A 20682-nucleotide genomic window follows, 5' to 3' on the forward strand; every position below is an offset into this window, starting at 1 on the left:
AATGTACATTGGTGTCCTAATCTGAGCATTTAATTGGATGGAGTCGGTAAATATCTGCGACTGGAATACTTCAGGAGGTGACAAAGACCTGTTACATGCTCTTGGCTCGTCTCCACTCCATTAAACTGGGGGAGGGAGGCACCGCTGAGGAGGGGTGAGAGGGAGGGATAAAGTCTCACAGCAGATAAGTTGCAGAAAAGTAGAGAGAGAGAGGAGGAGGAGGAGGAGGACGAGGACGACAGAGGGAGAAAGTGTGGAGTATCGTAGGGGAGAGCCAAACCACTTGTTATGCACATTTCCTTTTTCTTTCCACCCTATTTGGGCTAAATGTGGGCTGGCGTGCTATTGTGTGTTGCACGCAGGGAGGTGTGTGTGAGTGCTGGGGAAATAGGGAGGGAGGGGGGTGGGGACCTCAAGCTAAACACTTGTCATGAAAATTCCTAAAGAAAAACACTTTTGGAAAGATACCCTTATCTCACTCCATTACTGAATTTCTTCAGAAAAAAACCCTTGAGAAAACAAGAGTTACATGTTTGCAGCGCATACCTCTAAGGCCCCCCCCCCATCCCCTCCAAGGGGGGCAGGTGGCAGCTGCTCTGCCCCCACCCCTCCCTTCCTCTCCTCTCCTCTCCTCTCCTCTCCTCTCCTCTCCTCTCCTCTCCTCTCCTCTCCTCTCCTCTCCTCTCCTCTCCTATCCTCTCTGGCTGCCTCGAACATGAGCAAAGCTTTGAGAGGAAAAGCCATGTGGAGGTGCCCAGGACACGCACCCCTAATGATCAAACTCATTCTCTCTCTCTCCGATCATACACTCACTTCCTGCAGTGGATCTGGCGCTGTGTGCCGAGAGAAAGAAAGCAACTAGTCCTCCAGATCCCACCCTGATCGGGGATCTCCTTCCTAACCCCTCACACATCACACTACGCGTTCTGCATCGCTTTCCCCTCTAAAGTTTCGCCACATCATGAAAACGTGTTTCACAGCACGCGCTCTCCCTCCGGGGAATTCATCTCAAACGCAACTTCCGTTCTAAGCAACTCAAACTTGCCCCCCTTTTCACCAGACTCTGACTGCACAGCCCCGCTGGCTGCTAACGCACACAACCCACGCGCACAAAGAGAACACGGCACGTGAAGCTCACCTCACTTTGTAGCGACGCGCGCGCCGTTCAGCAGTCCATCACGCAGCTCTCTCTCTCTCTTTCTCTCTCTCTGAAGACAAGTTCGTGGAAGCCGGCGGAGGCAGCACAAAGAGGAGCGACGAGCAGCAGGAAGAAACACCGAAGAGCGCGCGCGAGAGAGAGAGACGGACTGAGTGACAGACTCGCTGGCCCTTCTGCCTGCCTGCCCCTCCAGCTTGACGTCAGAGCAGTCACGTGACCTCGCTCTGGTGTGGAGGGGGGTGGAGAGAGAGAGCGCGAGAGAGAGAGAGAGAGAGAGAGAGAGAGAGAGAGAGACGGAGAAGCCTGTGTTGCCGTGGTAACAGGCTGCACAGAAATGATTTTCAATAGGTCATCCAGCATGCACGCACACGCAGACCGGCTCTTACACACCAGAAGCTGGTAGGAGACGAGCTCGGTGCTGCAGAAGTGGTTCACATTTCAAGTTGTTTGCTTCTTCTTCTTCTTTGGTTCACAGAAAGAAACGTAATTAAAAAAAAAGGAATGTGCCCCAGACAAACTGCCCTCCTTGAACCCAGATAAGCAACATGTTCTTTACACCGAGTCAATACCACGGTGAAAAACCCAAACTAAATGTTCTTGAAGATTAACGCTTTAATGACCATTTCAGTGATTTTTGTACTGAATATAGCTTGGATGCATTATAATGTCCCTCAATGCATTAACCTCCGTACGGTTAGCTCCTTTATTTAGCCGAGCAGAGCAGCAGCACACAATGTAGCATTATCAGGGAAATGATCGATCTCCCCATGATGACGGACACCTTTGATCCACGGTGCCTTCAATAGACGTGTGGAACCGTCTTGTGACGCATGTTGATGCGACTCTGTATCGATGCAGTGACACACAGAGTTTGGTTTCATTTCAGCTCAGTGGATTTACTGTTTTCTACTGACTGTTCACTCTGTTGCGGAGCTGAGACGGCCACGAGGCAGTCGGCTCACTTGATGCACTGGCTCCCGACATTAGATGCCCGGTTGTCAACGTAGACACGTGCACGTGGTTATGGTGACGTCACACATTGGGTTGTGGACTGATGTCAGGAAGCCTGGAGTTCTGCCAACTTGGAGTACGGCCTTCCATGTTCTTTTATTTTTGCAGCCAATAAATGGAAGATAAACATTTTGGAATGGGGGGGGGGGGGGGGGGGGGGGGGGGGGGGGCGTAGGGACGCCATATACGGCTCTGACCTGTCAATTTGTTACAATTATTAAAAAGTACCCAGCATTAATAAAAAAGGGCAGATTTTTAAGGCCTCTCAATTTATATATTTAGATTTTTCAGTCACAAAATACCATAAATGTGTCATGACTTGGTTCAAAGAATAAAAGAGCTTATGTTTTTAGAACACAACTTTAGTTATTAGAAATGGACCTTCTCTCTATGCCCGGGAAATCTTTACTTTCTTCAGGACTCCAGCGATTTATTCAACACGACTAATAAAAGAACTATATCTGCACAAACTGGTATGAAGGAGAAATGACGAAGAAACTAAATAACCTTCATTACTTTAGGGAAGAGGGGAATACAGTAGCTGCAGTTTCAATTGCATTTTTATTTCATTGATATATTAATACAGTGAGACAAGCTGAAGCGGCACACCTCGGAACAAAGATCAAATTTCAAGTATAACACTCTGATTAACAGCCAATCGACAGTGGGGATATGGGTATGATTATGTCTCCATGTCTCATTAGCAGCGTAAAGACTAAACAGATATCATGTCTTCACTGTCAAGAGTTAATCATGCACGTCGGCTTTCTCTTTAACACTTTCACACAGTAACAGACTGCTACTCAAGTAGACTTGAGGCTGCAAGGCTCTGCTGGGAGTTGGTAATTCACAAGTAAATTAAAGCAATACACATATTTTTATTTTTTGCCGGGAGAGGATTATTACTAGATTATTAATATTAGCCCAACATAAAGAGGAGAATCCTTTTTTTCCTTTAGTGCTCCCCAACTGTCTCAAACTCTACTTTCAACTACTCCAGACTTAACAACCAACATCACAAATTGACTTTGACTCTACATAATAAATATAGTTGTATTATAAGCTGTTTATTATGAACTGAGTTAACTAGCGTCACTCCGTTGACTCACTCTTGCCCCCATGGAAGTTCTAATAGTTCCCCGCGATTACAAAATATACACAGCCGGCGGTATTTACATTCTGCAGGTTGCATTATGTACGTACCCGTTCATTGGTAAACGTTTTTTATCCATTAAAGTAATGGACATAATTACTCTACAGCAGCTTTAACAATTCACAAAACGCATCTGTTGTTTTCATCTCACTCGTCTGTGGCTTTACTCTGCAAAGGAGACAACCATGATGCAAAAACCTAATCCTTTTTGTTATGACGAGTTTCTCTACTGTCCCAGAATTGTCCCAAACACGGTATCTTTTTGTCCCAGGTCCTATGTTGTAGACCCCGGTACAACGAGATGTCCTTAATTGCTAAGGCAGCACCTCTGAGGCTCACTAGCTAACGCTATAAAGGAGAAATAAGGCCTCTAGTCCTGTCCAGTCACTGCTCTGAGTAAATAAATAGTTGCATAACCTGTTGTTTTTATACTATGGAGTTGGTACAGTGATTAATTAATAGGCAGGTGTTGTCACCTTTGTGCAAAGCTAAGTTATTGGGCTGCTGGTGGTTGCACATTTTCCAAAAACGCTCTATTTTTAGATTAATATAGCTATTGTGTACTGTACACAGCTACTGTACATAAAATCAACTGATTAAAGGCTTTCTATCTACCCGTTTATACATGAGGGGCTGCGACATCAGATTATCTGAAGGGCTGTTTGAAATGTATCCAATTAACGAATTGCATTTTTGATTGTCACAGTACATATTGTGATATGGTCTATGTTGCAGCTTTTAATTTGTTCCAGTAAAACATCTTTTGTGATAATATTTTCCAAATCGGACCGTCTTGGTGCACATTTACAAAACAGCAATTCTGTATTCATCCGCTGAAGAAATGGGCCGTGCATTGTGTGAAGTTTATTTGGGGCAGGGTTTGTGCAACACCACAACGAATGAGGGTGTGCAGATAAACCATTTCACGGGCAACCAAAGCGCCTCCTTACCCCCCATCCTCCGCTGACCCGAGCTGCGAGCATGAAAAGCTTTGGGCTGATTACGTTCATCTGAATAGCATCTGCTGGCCAGTTGAATGGAGCGCCGTGGGGCCCAGATTAGGGTGTGTTGGTGCAGAGGGTCAGCCGAGTGAAAACCACCCTCCATTGGACTGCTGTTAGTAAGGGTATGTATGGCTGAGTGAGAGGCACATGGATAGAGACACAAAATTACAAGCCACACGGGGCAGAGAGAATCAACACAGAGCAGGGAAAAGTAATTTAACAAAGACTGCAGCTATATATATATATATATATATATATATATATATATATATATATATATATATATATATATATATATATATATATATATATATATATATATATATATATATATACATACATATATACATACACACACACGGGATATCAGATCAGCAAGATGGCGGAGGGAGCTGGTGGAAATGCGGCTTCTCTGAGTAGATCTCAAATTAAACCAGAGATCTACACGGCTATTGATGGCAAAACTATTGTGGAAGATGAACTTTTAAACTTCATGACGACATTATTTTATTAGTTGTGAACCACTTCAGGTCCGATTGGATTGAGAGTTCAAAGAAAGTTCTTTTTGAACTCTGCCCAAGCTCCAGTCAACGCTTTGGAGCACATAAGGGGGCACAACAAGACGTAAATAACATAAAGAGTTGTTTGAAACTACTTAATGAGGCGGGTGAAAATATCCCTCGCTTTGCGTCTCATTACACAGACGAATTTCCTCCTGTGACTTTCAACTCCCTCGGCGTTTCTTGCCTGCTTGGGAAAATTGAGCGTCTAAGCACAGACATGTCCTCCATGAAACATGCTGTGTGCGAGGATCTCCGTACGATAACTGTGGATGTAAACCAACGCATATGCAGGGTTGAACAGCCTGTGTTGAGCGGAAGGGATGCAACCGAGTCGCCGGGTTAACGAGGAGGCCCCGAGCCGGGGTATGGAAGGTGATGCCAGCGCAGAAGAGGGAACCTGGGACGCGGAGCGGAAAAAAAGACGCAGCAATGTCACCTGTGTGGAGCCGTGTAGTAAGAGAGGAATCGCCGCCTGAAACACAGCCTAGAGCCCGTCTAGATCCTCCCAGAAAGAAGAAGACTACTGGTATTGTTGGAACCAGTGCTTGGGGAAACATACAAGCTATTATCAAGTGTATTCACGACAATCAGACTCCGAGGCACTGGCAAGTTATCTAAAAGAAAAACTCTGCTGCGATGTAACCTGTCAAATGATAGATACTTCTCCAAGTCTGTTTAGCTCCTTCAAAAATACCGCTGAGTGCAATGAGGTAGGTGAAAAGTATGAGCCACAGCTTTGGTCAGAAGGGACTTTTGCACGGCGTTTCTATGAAGAACAGATGAGAAACAAAGTAATTGACATCAGTCTGGAAAGGGTGACAGAGCCATTTCTAAGGCTTTGAGACTCCAGTGAACCACGGTGAGAGACGCCATCCACAAATGGAGAAGACTTGGAACAGTGATGAACCTTCCCAGAATGGGCCGGCCTTCCAAACTTATTCCAAGAGCGTATCAGCGACTCATCCAGGAAGTCATAAAAGATCACAGAACAACATCTAAAGACCTGCTGGCCTCAGTGTTCATGATTCAACAATAAGAAAGAGACATCCATGGGCGATCTCCAAGTCCAAAGCCACTGCTGACCAACAAGAACACCAAGGCTTGTCTCTTTTGCTAACAAACATCTTGAACCCAAGACTTTAGGGCAAATATTCTGTGGACTGACGAGACAAAAAGGTGTGCATCCGTTCCATCTGGCGTAAAACTACCACAGCATTTATAAAAAAAACATCATACCAACAGTCAAACATGGTGGTAGTGTGATAGTCTTCAGGACCTGGACGACTTGCCATAATGACGACACCATGAATTCTGCTCTCTACCAGAAAATCCTGAAGGAGAATGTCCGGCCATGACCTCAAGCTCAAGCGCAGCAGGACGATGATCCCAAACACACCAGAAAGTCCACCTCTTAATGGCTCAAAAACAGCAAAATGAAGGTTTTGAGTCAAAATCCGGACCTAAATCCGATTAGGATGCTGTGGCATGACCTTTAAACAGGCCGATTATGCTCGAAAACCATCCAATGTGGCTGAATTAAAACAACTCTGCAAAGAAGAGTCAACATTCCTCCACAACCATGTGAAAGACTCATTGACAGTTATTGCAAACGCTTGATTGCACTGGTGCCCGCTTGGCAGCAACCGCCAAGGGGGCACAACCAGTTATCAGGTTTAAGGGGAAATTACTTTTTTCCCTTAATAAAGGAAATCATTTATAAACTGCAGTTAGTATTTCCTAAAATACTTATTCATCTTGGTCTAAAATTAACATTTGTTTGATGATCTGAATCATTTAAGTGTGACAAATATGCAAAAGAATAGGAAACCAGGAAGGGGGCACACACTTTTTCAGGTTAATAAATGGTTTATAGAATAAAGCATGGGAGAAGCATCGTCCACCATGTTGAAAAGGCCAAGTATTGGTGCACCCTGTTTTATATGGGCTGCATTCAAAAGGTGGGCTGAGATGCTGTTCATCATAATGATGGGTTGGGGGATAATAAAGAGGGAGTATTTGTTGCAACAGAGATAAATAAGAAGAAAAAGACACATTACTGCATTTACACGTCACATTTCTGCACTTGCACATACATAGATATAAATACATACATATATATTGTAACAGGACGGTACGGAGGGCACAGCCGTTAGGGCAGCGCAGCAATCACAGGCAGAGTCCGGTCTGCAGGGTTTAAGGGTTTTCTCCTCTGCCCTTTGTTTGCCTCCCTGACGAGGAGATCAGGATCAGGTGCGTCTCTTCAAGGCTTTAAGGCACTAAAGCATTGGCTTCACTTTCAGACCTGCAGGTTGCCAGTTATTTACCAAATTACCACCTTATCTAACCCTTTGAAAGGGCCTTTTCAATACTTTTAGACACTCTGCACAGTACTTCTGTAGAAGCGTGTGACCACTCTTTGTGTGTGTGAGAGAGTTAGGATGTAGGGTGGGTAAGCAGCACTAGAGGGAATTCCTTCCTCCTGATGACTCAGGAAGCAACTGCATGGGCGGAAGAGAAAACAACTTCTCTTTCCAAGGCAAACCCTTTAGAAGTCATTCCTTTGGGAAAGGAAACTCTCCCCACACCGTGTCACCGTTCGAAGCTGACTTCTAAATAACTCTGTGTATTGTCTGTCAGCTGAGGGGCAGGACAGGTTCATGGAAGAAACTACGGAATGAAATGCCTGAAATTGCAAATCAATGCTCAAAAAGCAATAATGAGAGATGACAAACGTGTGCTCATCGCTATACGGTACAAGAGTGAAATGGTTATTGGCCAATGAGACTTAAAAGCTGAAGGCTGGACTTGCATCAGAGAGCCGTCATGTTAATCTCAGCAGCTGGGCTAGAGGTATTAGATAACAACAGATTAGCAAGTGGATAATCAGCTGTCGGGAGGGGGGGGGGGGGGGAGCTCTTAATGAGGTTTGACTGTCTTATCTAACAAATTAGCAAAAGCATGCACACATCCCCACACAATGTTTCCCCTACAATCCCAGATGACAGTGAATGGCATTGGTGTTTCATTATTCATCACAATGAATTTCAAAGAAGCAAGATTCTGAGAAAGACATTGCTGGATGTGTCTATAAAAGCCTAAGCTTGAGGGAAACGTCTGTATTTTTCAACTTTGACCCTATATTCACATGTTTTTGGGTCTCAGTGACTATTGTGGGGCAACAACCAATGAAATTAGTTCAGTATTGAAGGAGAACCGGCAGCCACTAAATGGGCTGCGATGTAATTGCCCGAGGAAACTCCTCATCGTTGACATCCACTAAAAGTGATTGTTTTTGGCCGCAGACAGGCTCACATTGTTACTTTAAGTGTCTGAACACATTATGGAAAGGACCCTACAGCGGTAGTAGAATAAATCCTTCTATTGGAGGCGTGTTTGATACAATTACCTGATACCCTTATTACCAAAGGGGTGAATGAGATTTAATTGACTAATTTCTTATATAGTGAATACAATTTGTGTTGAAAGAGTGAGTGGCAATTTCTATTTTAGTGATCGTACATTGTCGGTGAGAAATCGCACCAATGGATTACATTGTAGCCCGTTTAGTGGCCGCAGGGTTATCCCTCAATACTGGATCACTTTCACAAATTGTTGTCCCCATCAGTCACTTAGACAAAGAAACACAGGAAATCGGGGTTTGAAAAATACAGAAGATACCTTTCCGAATACAAAAGGTGTATTTTGTAGTCCCAATTGGGGTACTATACCCAAGGAATTGTGTTTGAAGGCTGTCATACAGGCATTTTATATTGATCTAAACTGACATTTTTTAAAGTAGCACACTCTCCAACATCTGTGATTGAAGTCTCTGATATACTATCTTTTACATTTTGAGTTCAAATGCACTTTGTGGTTATTCTGAGTTAGAGTCACTCAAGTCCATGAACAGTTGGGGCAGTTTATCAGACAGTTCCTCTTTAAAAATGTTATTGTTGTTGTCGTCGCCTGTTCAGAGGTCTATGAAAATCTATCGTGGTGTCATTGCTACTTTTTCTGCTGCGGTGTAAAGACAAAGTTCTCTTGGAAGATATTCTAGCATCGGGCAACATCATTTTTCTCCAGCTTTTTGTCGATGCACATATAGACACAACTGGACAATTGGCTGTGTAAAAATCTAATGTCATCGTTATGATATGAGGGCTGAGCAGAGTCAGTGTCAGACCGCTCTGCTGCTTAAAGAGGAACTCTTTGGACCATTGAGCCTTTATGTCAACACAAAAACATGGGACAGATGCAGCACGCGGTGACCGCAGCGATGCCGAGAATGTGGTGTTGCGTAATTACAAATGTACTGCCAATTACAACACAGAGGAATCAGCAGAAACCTGGCGGGCAGACAGGGAAGTCTCCCACACGCCATATGGTTGCCAATATAACAATGCATTGTCCTGAGAGGAGAGAAAGGGTGAGGGGAGGGGGGGGGGGGGGGGGGGGGAGGACATCCAGATATACCTCCCCGCCCCCGCCCACACCATGTTAATGTGCGGCTATGGGTAAACCCCCATTCTGTAGGCAACCTTGTATAAACAAGATGCACTGTGATCACAGTCCAACACAGTCCGCTAAACTACTTGTGATGACGCACTGCTTTATCCAGCTTTAGTCAGGGAGTCTTCTACGAACAGCAGCTGTTCTCGTAGATTTACCATCTGTATATCTGTATAGCAATACAGTAGGGTTAATTGTCAACTCGCCGAAATGAGCAGACAAGGTTGTTGAAAAGCTCGTCTCTTCCTCGTGCATTATGTAACTGCAGTACAGGAGGTGGGCGAGCCAACGCACCTCGCTGAGCAGGCTAATCTAATGCACCACGCCGCTCGCCAAAAACAAAATGACAAATGCCTCTTCTTCTGATTATATTTAAAAGAAGAAAGTTTTTCAATTATTTGGGCAATAATTCATTGGAAGAAAGGGTGACCTTCAAAGTTCCGAACTTTGCCATTGGACTCAACGTCCAAATCAAATGCTTTTTTTTAAATTAAGGCTATGCATCACCACAAATATCCCAAATAGCCCATGAAATGAAAATGAAGGTACCCAACAGTATCTACAATGCGTCAACGTTAATTATTATTAGCTATGCTCAGACGGATAGCGTTGTTGTGTTGTTGTGGCGCTGTCCCAGGTGCTGAAACGCAGCAGAGGAGATTGATAGACAGTCCAAAGACAGGTCTTATATTTTACATGTTGCCACGGGCTACAGTATATTCATTTATTCATAGGCATACATATGAGCAAATATCTTTTATGGGCTACCAGGATAACAAAACAAAGTACTATAATGGTAAATAACGGCCACAAGTGTGAGGAACATTTGACAGCTTGTGTCGTAGTTGTCGCTTTACTACAGTTATTTACCAAAATGCGATCTGTCCACAGAGAAGAAATTAATCTTCTGCACCTGACCGAGGAAAATAGATGACGGAAATCCCATTGAAATAACTTTAAAATGGCATGCTTACATTGCGAAACCTTAAACAACTTGCCTCAGCAAAACTAAAGTCAGTAACGTTGATGTCGAGACATAGAAAACTATTTAGAATCGAGAGAGAGAGACAGTGTGGACACATTGCATACTATCCTCCTCCATCTCTCGCGTCAGACTTGTTTTGCGTCACCCATGTTTGACCTTCCTGGTTAGACAACCTGATATATTAAAAGGAATTAGGCTAAGTTGTTGGAGCTCGAGGCAATTGGAACTCTGAGTTCTTTAACACTGACACATTTTGAATGATGGGATGAGGAGCTCTGCTAGAGCGGCGTAAAAGTAGTAATGCCAGAGAAGAAAAATATGATTGTTTAATGGAAGAAATGATGCATTTGCAATGAAATGGCGCAGGAAATCTATTCATATATATTCAAATATATAACATCTGCCTTCATGCAATTAAACAACAGCTGTGGTTAAAGCAGCGTCACTCGGCGACCACAGGAAGAGTTTTTTGAAAGTGCTAACGTGGACACATTGAGCATGTTCATTATCTTAATTTAGCATTTTATGGCTCTCATCTCTTTTGGTAGTTGTATCAATTCTATATTATTGCATATGACTCAATCTGTGATGCGTCTATATTTCTTCATAATCCATAGTGGTGAGAAGAGCATTTCTTATCTTAATCCCATTTACAGCTGGGAAGGTGGGCCGTGAAGAAACAGGACTGCAGATTGTAAAACAAGAGTGTCTCAAGAGTTACTCAACGGCATGACAACCCACTCCATCCTCTGTGATTCAGACGCTATAAACAGAACCCAGAAGAAAAGGAAGGCGGCATCTATTATTCTTTATTGGCGGACGACAGGCTCGATGCAGGGAGAGGATTAACCAGAGCCCAGTGTGTGTCTCTCTCTTATCAGAACGCAGCAGGTTGGAGTCGGGAGCGAAAGAAAGACTCATCACCACCTCCACCTCCACCTCCCCTATGAGTCATGCTCTGGTCCTCTGCTCACTATTCCCGACACGCGCAGACTCTGCACACGTTTGATGTCAATATCTCTTAATATGAAAAAAAACAAAATGTTTGGAAATGCAAAAAGAATTAGGAAGGGGATATTGAATTGTCTGTGATGATGAAATTCAGTTTTTGAGACAAAATTCCATGGGGTCATTAGGATCAGAAAGTAACGTGGAGAAAACAGATTGATTATATTAACGGTAAAATGCCAAAGTTGCATATTATTTATTGCTCACTTATACTCCCTTACATATCTTATTGTGTGAAGGTGTGGGGGTCAACCAATTACGGAACAACGCTAACATGTATGTAAGAACTTAGGATAGCAATATATAAGCTTTAAGCATCTAAATAGTCTTAAATATCAAAATAAAATGAATCACCAGATAATAGGGTCTAAATAGTGATAGACAGAAATTCACCAGGTGCAGCAGCTTTATTAATGAACATTTGATTACCATGAACACACACACACACACACAAACACACACACACACACACACCCCAGAATGGCGGCATGAACACCACATACAACAACCAACAGCCCGCTGCGATCACATTTCTACAAGAAAACCCATCTGTTAATGTTAAGTCAACATAGCAACAGTTCGTATGTTTTCAGAAGTGAACAAAAGCAGCAGCAGTAACTATTCGTTACCGTGGTGACGTTCCCCACTTCAAGACTGGACGTCATTGCAGGGAAGTTTAAAGGTTCAGTTGAAAGCGAGTGACCTGAAGTGTGAGCGTATGAGTTGAAGTTGGCCCGTCTTATGCAGTGGGCCTCTCAACTGGACAGGCTGTCCCTTAGACTCAGAGCCCTGTAGGCCTGTGTGTGTGTGTGCATGTGCGTTTGTTCATGGCTGACAACTCGTGTGTATTAAAGAGCAAAAGGATGTTCAAGCCATTTATCTCTTTTAATGTTAGTAACACAAACAGACGCACACACATACTTGTCCCTGATTTACGAGTGTGTATGTGTGACGGCCTGTGTTTTTGGGGGGGTGGAGGGGGGATCTGGGGGCCTGGGAACTGTGTGGAAATCACATTAGGCTTCCTCTGGCTCATCTCAAGAGTCATGGGAAACAACACACTGACCAAAAACAACAGGGATCGTGCATGCTGCAGCTTGACCAACTGACATTGTGCTGTTTGGACTGGACGGATACAAGTAGATACAGGGAGAGAGGAGTGTGTCCTTTACAGTAATCTGTATCTTTAAATCATGTTCTGCTGTTTACCTGCCGGTAGGAAATAGGAACAAAATCAGACTTGATAATTATGATGGCATCATTTTTGCCATCATAGTTGCCCCTGAGGATGCCCCGGCCAAGCAATTTGTTTGTGTTTGACTAGACCTAAATGTGAAACGTCCACCCTCCGGTTCCCCCTCAGGTTAACACTGTAAGTCCTGTCAGCAAGTGTGTCACTGTAAGCCCTGTCAGCATGTGTGTTACTGTAAGCCCTGTCAGCACGTGTGTCACTGTATGCCCCGTCAGCATGTGTGTCACTGTAAGCCCCGTCAGCATGTGTGTCACTGTATGCCCCGTCAGCACGTGTGTCACTGTAAGCCCTGTCAGCACGTGTGTCACTGTAAGCCCCGTCAGCATGTGTGTCACTGTAAGCCCCGTCAGCATGTGTGTCACTGTAAGCCCCGTCAGCATGTGTGTCACTGTAAGCCCCGTCAGCATGTGTGTCACTGTAAGCCCTGTCAGCACGTGTGTCATTGTAAGCCCCGTCAGCATGTGTGTCACTGTAAGCCCCGTCAGCATGTGTGTCACTGTAAGCCCCGTCAGCACGTGTGTCACTGTATGCCCCGTCAGCATGTGTGTCACTGTAAGCCCTGTCAGCATGTGTGTCACTGTAAGCCCCGTCAGCACGTGTGTCACTGTATGCCCCGTCAGCATGTGTGTCACTGTAAGCCCTGTCAGCATGTGTGTCACTGTAAGCCCCGTCAGCATGTGTGTTACTGTAAGCCCTGTCAGCATGTGTGTCACTGTAAGCCCTGTCAGCATGTGTGTCACTGTAAGCCCTGTCAGCATGTGTGTCACTGTAAGCCCTGTCAGCATGTGTGTCACTGTAAGCCCTGTCAGCATGTGTGTCACTGTAAGCCCTGTCAGCATGTGTCACTGTAAGCCCTGTCAGCATGTGTGTCACTGTAAGCCCTGTCAGCATGTGTCACTGTAAGCCCCGTCAGCATGTGTGTCACTGTAAGCCCCGTCAGCATGTGTGTCACTGTAAGCCCCGTCAGCACGTGTGTTACTGTAAGCCCTGTCAGCATGTGTGTTACTGTAAGCCCCGTCAGCACGTGTGTCACTGTAAGCCCCGTCAGCACGTGTGTCACTGTAAGCCCCGTCAGCACGTGTGTCACTGTAAGCCCCGTCAGCATGTGTGTCACTGTAAGCCCCGTCAGCATGTGTGTCACTGTAAGCCCTGTCAGCATGTGTGTCACTGTATGCCCTGTCAGCATGTGTGTCACTGTAAGCCCTGTCAGCATGTGTGTCACTGTAAGCCCCGTCAGCACGTGTGTCACTGTAAGCCCCGTCAGCACGTGTGTCACTGTAAGCCCCGTCAGCACGTGTGTCACTGTAAGCCCCGTCAGCATGTGTGTTACTGTAAGCCCTGTCAGCATGTGTGTCACTGTAAGCCCTGTCAGCATGTGTGTCACTGTAAGCCCTGTCAGCATGTGTGTCACTGTAAGCCCTGTCAGCATGTGTGTCACTGTAAGCCCTGTCAGCATGTGTGTCACTGTAAGCCCTGTCAGCATGTGTGTCACTGTAAGCCCTGTCAGCATGTGTGTTACTGTAAGCCCTGTCAGCACGTCTGTCACTGTAAGCCCTGTCAGCATGTGTGTTACTGTAAGCCCTGTCAGCACGTCTGTCACTGTAAGCCCTGTCAGCATGTGTGTCACTGTAAGCCCCGTCAGCATGTGTGTCACTGTAAGCCCTGTCAGCATGTGTGTCACTGTAAGCCCCGTCAGCATGTGTGTCACTACTTGCACTGTTAGCTGCGAGCCACCGGCTCAGCTGTCGCCACATTGAGAGCTGCGTGGAGGCAATAGGCATGCGCTGAATTACGCATTTAAGACCATAATGTTGTAAATGTGAGTTCCAAATCTCATTTTAGGCCAAAACAAATGCTTCTAAACTTAAAGAGTACATGCCAAGTGCTAAAAAACAGCTCAATCCCTGTGCTGTTTGGTCTGTTGTATAGAAACTAGACTAACGACTAATAGATTAAACAAAATTCAAAGTGATGGGAAAAGATTCATCAACAGGAACAGTTTTTATTTGTCCAGTGAGAGGAGATTCAAACATAATGGAAGATATATTAATGCACCAGGGTAAAAAAAGATAGCTATCGCCAATGACATGAATATAACGTGCGATGTGGAGAGAATGAAGGCTGACAAAAATCACAATGCTCCATCTATCCAAAAAATGGAGGATTTCAGTTCATTATTGTGCTTTTTTTTTTTTTTAAAGAGCTGACTCATTACACAGTAATTACCCTTCAATTACGGGTATTCTTTTCAAAACTCGAGCTACGTGACCTGCTCTTTGCAAGCACGCTGTGTTCGTCTCGGCAGCTGGATGCATGAAAGCTTTTTCGGGTGGCGGGAGAACAGCGAAAGTATGGTTACCGTCCTCTCACTTCCCCCCCCCAGCTCGCTCAAATAACACAACCATAAGCACAAACTCTGCAGGCAAACTAACAACCTGTGTTAAAGTGGAAAAAACACCATGATACAACATTGTGTCTTTAGATAATGGGACTATTTATTTTCCCCTGTCTTTCCTGTCTTTATATAACTGCCACTTCCAGCAGTAATAGTACGACCTTCGGGATAAATTTCATGAGCCAAATGTGATCTCCGTTAAACTCCCTGTGACAACAGTAAACAGCTGGCTGCACCAGTAATCATTTAGGCTAACGTTGTTGAGGGGGCTGAAGGGATAGCAGTGAGCGGTCGGCCTATCGCTTCGGTCCTGGCTGAAATAGCTCATGGTTCCCAGAGGATGAAGCCCGCTGGCATAGGGGAGCCCTTCACATTTCCCCATGGCATCACTAGCGAGTTAAAGCTTTCACTTCATGTAATATAAATAGAAATTTACAAGATGGATTGGCGTAACTTATTGTTCCAACATGTAGGGATGGGTAATATGGCCAAAATCTTCAATCATGGATGTGCAAGTTTACGCAAGAGTCGCGTTATATAATCACGATAGTTATTGTTTCTGTGAATTCAAGTGAGAAATGGTTTAAAATAACCGAGGACTTCGTCACATTGGCCTCTTTCTTTCTTTTACTTCATGTAGCTTAACTAGGGTAGTTTCTCCTCATGTGACCATAGTTCTAACTATTTGGTTGGTTGAGATACCTCTCGCTGCTCCATGTTTGTAGAATTTCCCCACACATTTCTACCAATGCATGGAGTATCATATCGCCCAACCCTACCAACATTCATGGTTCCCGGATGATACATCCAAACACTTCATGATTCTACCGATCCAATGATGGATGCTTCAGTGTATACTTTCTATTGTAAAGCTATTTTTGAATGGTTATAATGATGCAGCAGCAGAAGAGTCCTGCCGAGGGGCCTTCGAAAGAGCTCAGACTAGAACTCCAAACACGAGGTGTTGCTGCTGTGGCTTTCCCAGAATAGTTACTCAGTGGGAAGGCTTTTGCACACACACTTTTTTTTCATGCGATAACAACATTTTAGTACTGGGTAATTATGTTGGGGAGCTTCTCCATAAGTTTTATGATATAGAAGCAAATATTTATTTTGCCTTTTCAGTGACGAAATATACAACTTTACATCAGCAACTTCTATCTAAATACCAATGTGGGAGAGACATTGCTAGGATTTGTACCATGGATGACAGTCAATCCATCAAAAATACCCTCCAACAACATTTCCCTCAATCCACTGATGCCTTTAAATAACAAGGGTATTACTTCCTGTGCTTGTGAGAGCTGATTTGGCTCAGGACGATCTTGATAGTCCTATTAGTGAATAACTAGTGTGTATATTCATGCTCTCACTCGCACACACACAATCATACGTGTGCAGACACCACACAGATCGCCCCGGGCCTCTAGGAGCATATTTCACACACCATTTGTGAAATTATACCACATTATAACACTGCTGACCCAGAAGTTGGCCTGTCTGCCGACCGTATATGGACCGCCACTTCTGGCTCAATAAGAAAATGAGTCAATAACTTTGATGTTACAGTACAGGGAGGAGGAGGAACGAGCTAAAGTGAAACTAAGAATAGAACTTGTCTGGAAAATCCATGAAGGAGTCCAACTGTTGTTTAAGATTGTGTTAAATGCGATTACGTCATCTTAGAGCTGTTTAAAGCTGGCCAATAGCGAGCAAATAATAATAATAATAATGAGAGGGTAATATTGTAACAACAGGATCTTTAAAACCACAACAATTCAATTCATATAGCCCAATATTACAAATTACAAATTTGCCTCAGAGGACTTTACAATCTGTAAAGGGGGGCACCAGGAAGGAGGCATCAGACACCTCCAGGTCCAATGGACCCTATGAGATGTGAAGTCACAAAGACTCCGGGGAGGAAGCAGAGTTAATAAGGTGCAATGGAGAGATGTACATTTCTCCATAAGGAGAGAGAGAAGAGGAGATAGGTGCTCATTGTATCCTAAAACATCCCCCAGCAGCCTATAAGCCTATAGCAGCATAACAAGGGGCTGGACCAGGGCCAACCTGATTCAGCCCTAACTATAAGCACTATTAAAGAGGAAAGTCTTAAGTCTATTCTTGAATGAGGTCACTGTGTCTGCCTCCAGGACTGAAAGTGGAAGCTGGTTCCATAAAAGAGGAGCTTGATAACTGAAGACTCTGGCTCCAATCCTACAACACAACAGTGTTCTTCCATTTTGTTTTTTGTGAAGATGATGTCAAAGGAAGTGGTCAGCTCCCCTGTGGAGACACATGGTTTCAGTCTCAGGGTAGAGGGAGAGGGCAGCGTAATAGAAATAAATGTGCGCAGAGACAGGAGAGCAGCGGGTTTTGAGTGCTCAGGTCATCTTTGAACAAAATGTGGCGACTTCAGCCTTCCCCTTCCCCCCCCCCGATGCCATGGCAACATGTTCCTGCGTTTGGTTTGTTAGAAAAAGCAGACAGAATCAGGTGTAGAAAGCTAGAACACTATTCAACTAAAAGAACATGTGTGTGTGTGTGTGTGTGTGTGTGTGTGTGTGTGTCTGCTGCATTGATGCAAAACATCAAACACCAGCAGCTGTGTAAAAATGAGCAGGAAGACTGTGCAATTCAAGGGATTAACATTTCATTAGCAGCAAGCTCCTGAGCCGTATTCCTGCTGCATTCAAGAGGATGAAACATCCTTCTTTATGACCAAACGCAACTGATACTGGCGGCTGAACGAGGTAATGATGTAATTCAAGGGCTGACATGTGTTTCGGTGATGGTAATAGTAAGCCGGAGATTTGACTCTCTGTAATTGTTGTGCGCATGACAAAAAAAACAACTTGAAACTTGTATTTCCTCTCGACAGGCTGCGCAGCACAGGGATCCCAACCATATGGAAATTAGGCAGGTGGTGTACTTTATGAAAATCCATAAAGAAATGTTTTTACCACAAATAAAATGACCACTTCCCACCCCAGCAGTGACTTTGCATACACATGCAGGTCAATGTTCCGAACAGATAGTTCACAGTATCGAGAACGAGAGAGAGCTCGAAGACGACATATTCCTCTCCATCGAGATCTGTCGTCCTAAATGTCACGAGTTAAATCAATTTCCCCTTTTCTTTTTGAAATATCTCTTTCTCTGTGAAATTCACCAGCGCCTCCAGAGGAGCGTTATGAACCTAAGAAAAGATGGCGTTTGGTTTCCCCAGCGTTACTGGGACTTCCACAACACGCACAAAGCAGCAGCAGTGGTCATGATGATGGGTGAAGCGCTGTCGGTGTCGACATGGAGGAAAAGCAAGTAGACACTAATGTACACGCAGTCAAACTCCGGCTAGCAATCCGAGGCATAAATTGGCGTCAGAGATTTCTTCAATTAAACAAGGAAGAAATCCGAGTTAGCTGCTTTTGGAGCCAGAAAGGAAATCAAAGTGCTCTGCAATGTTAAAAAGCACAGACCAAGCCAGGGATCTCGGTGTGGTCATTTAGTGAAGACTTTCCTTCTAGATTAATAAACCTTATCTTATCTTATCTCAGTACTTAGTTTCAACACCCACATGAAAACACTTAGAAAGTCAGCCTCCTGTCTTCTGAAGAATCGAGGATTAAAGCACTTCTGTCGACTCCGACTACTCTGACAATGTCTTCACATTAGGGTACATTAAATTAATCTGGACTACGCTGTGCAACAACAACAACAACAACAAAAGATGGTCTAGTTTGTTACATAGGAACAGAACAGAGGGATTTCACAGGGCCAAAGTGATATGGATGTGAACTGGAATGCTGCGAGGTATTGAAACGACCTGAAGCGCAGAAAGAAACACAGAGAACGACGTGACAATGCGTTGCTAATCTCTTGGGACAGCAGCCCAGGCAGTGTGGGTGTACGGACGAGACACACTCGCTTGCTCATTCGCTCATCTGCTCCACAAAATAAATAAAAACTGGGTTGCAGCTGCAACGTGTTGTCTTCCTCCCATACTTGCTGTGGTGTGTATACTCCTACAAGTAGCCCCCTCCTCTTGTTCACTCTCCCTTCTTGCAGCAGACCGGCTGTCACGGTTTCCAGCCCACTCATTATCGTTCCTCTCGCATGTAACTGTCGCTCCAAGAAGCTTTCATCCTACCTCTCCTCTACCGCACACTGGGTGGCAAACTGGAACATTACATAAAGACGATGTGGGCCCAGCTGTGTGTGTGTGTGTGTGTGTGTGTGTGTTTATCGATCATAAACATGACTTAAATAGAAAAAAACAGACAAAGTTGAGTGTTTAGCAACAACCTATGAAAGGTGAAATATCCAGTATGTCTTCTGGTAGAAATGAATTGGCTCTGTTTTGCTGCAGAGGACTCAGAGAAGACGTTATTATCGCTCCTCCTCCGTTCCATCAACCCTACTCAAAAAGGGTCTCTCACAGGCTTTAGAATAAAACAATTCACTTTTTGATCAGGACACCATTATTTATTTATGCTTTATTCTTGCTAAGATCTTGTGTTCAACCTAGATATGTCACAGGTCTTCAGTGAATGTTCACCGATGACTTTACCTGCGGCTATACGATCCGCCTGGAATTGGTCGACGTTGTCACTGTAACTGGTGAGGCAGCGGAGTGTGTGGTTTAAAGGGTGCTATCGTGCACACACCTTTTAGCACTTCAGATAAAACATGAAGTAACTGTTTGAGAAAGAAGAAGGAAAGAATACAAAATGCACTCTAAGTGAGATAACAATAACAATATAATGTGCACTTTATTTTCATAGAATGTTTTGCATTTCAGTTTTCTCTGTTCACCGCTCAGTGACTATCTGCAATGCAAATACCAGTTTTGATGCAGTTTGTCTGCCGAGTTATCAATGTGTGATGATAGTCGTATTAGACTATCCAGGTGGGATACAGCAAGTTGTATTTTCAGCTATATTTTTACATTTTAAGTAAAATAAAATCAAAAGAATATTGCAATATACATTGTATTGTGAGACATCGTTCAGTGACAAGTGTATTGGGATACGGATCGTGTCTTAGTATTTATATGTGTAATCACGCTACATATGTGAGCATTCAGTTTATTCTTCCCTGTGTAGTAGTCCATCTCAGTCTATGCACACACACACACACACACACACACTCACACACACACACACAGGTCTAATTCTATTATGCCCCGGTTTGGACACCAACGACAGTCTTTCGGTCAATCTTTGGCTACATCTTCATCTCTTAATGTGAAACCCATACTGTGCCATGTGGTATATGTACGCTTAAAAGCCACATATGGAGCAGGCAGAGGGACATGCAGAGACAAAGAGAGATCCCTTTGAAACGCCGATGTTCCATACTGACTTGGAGCACCTGTGTGACAATAACCATTTGCATTTGACAACGATATCATTTACTTTGACGTCTGACCATATACAAAGTGTGTGTTTGGGATACCGGACCCCCACAAATGATTGTTTTGTCCCACCGGTCCTCCCAGATGTTTATGCATGGGTTGCAAATATAGCGTTTGTTTCAATTAGTTAAACGTGTCAAAATGAATGTGGGAGAAAAGGATCTCATGTTGGAAGTTTTAGCTTGCCCAAGATGTGACCTCTATGTAAGCTCTTTAGATCCAGA

The 20682-nt window shown here is 44.1% G+C and overlaps 1 protein-coding gene across 4 annotated transcripts in view; it reads right to left on the reverse strand.

Moving 5' to 3' along the window:
- LOC117728204 (neurocalcin-delta A) overlaps nucleotides 1-20682 on the reverse strand; it is a 50560-nt gene that overhangs the window by 21771 nt on the left and 8107 nt on the right. The window contains exon 1 of one of the 4 annotated variants that reach the window (XM_034528994.1): nucleotides 814-919. The exons of 2 other annotated variants lie outside the window; for them this stretch is intronic. The gene's annotated coding sequence lies outside the window, so the exon portion shown is untranslated. Of the gene's footprint in view, nucleotides 1-813; nucleotides 920-1138; nucleotides 1360-20682 lie in introns of those variants that run through there. One more of the 4 variants, XM_034528991.1, reaches the window with a different exon arrangement.

The sequence above is a fragment of the Cyclopterus lumpus genome, chromosome 25, assembly GCF_009769545.1.
Source record: "Cyclopterus lumpus isolate fCycLum1 chromosome 25, fCycLum1.pri, whole genome shotgun sequence".
NCBI classification, from domain to species: Eukaryota; Metazoa; Chordata; class Actinopteri; order Perciformes; family Cyclopteridae; genus Cyclopterus; species Cyclopterus lumpus.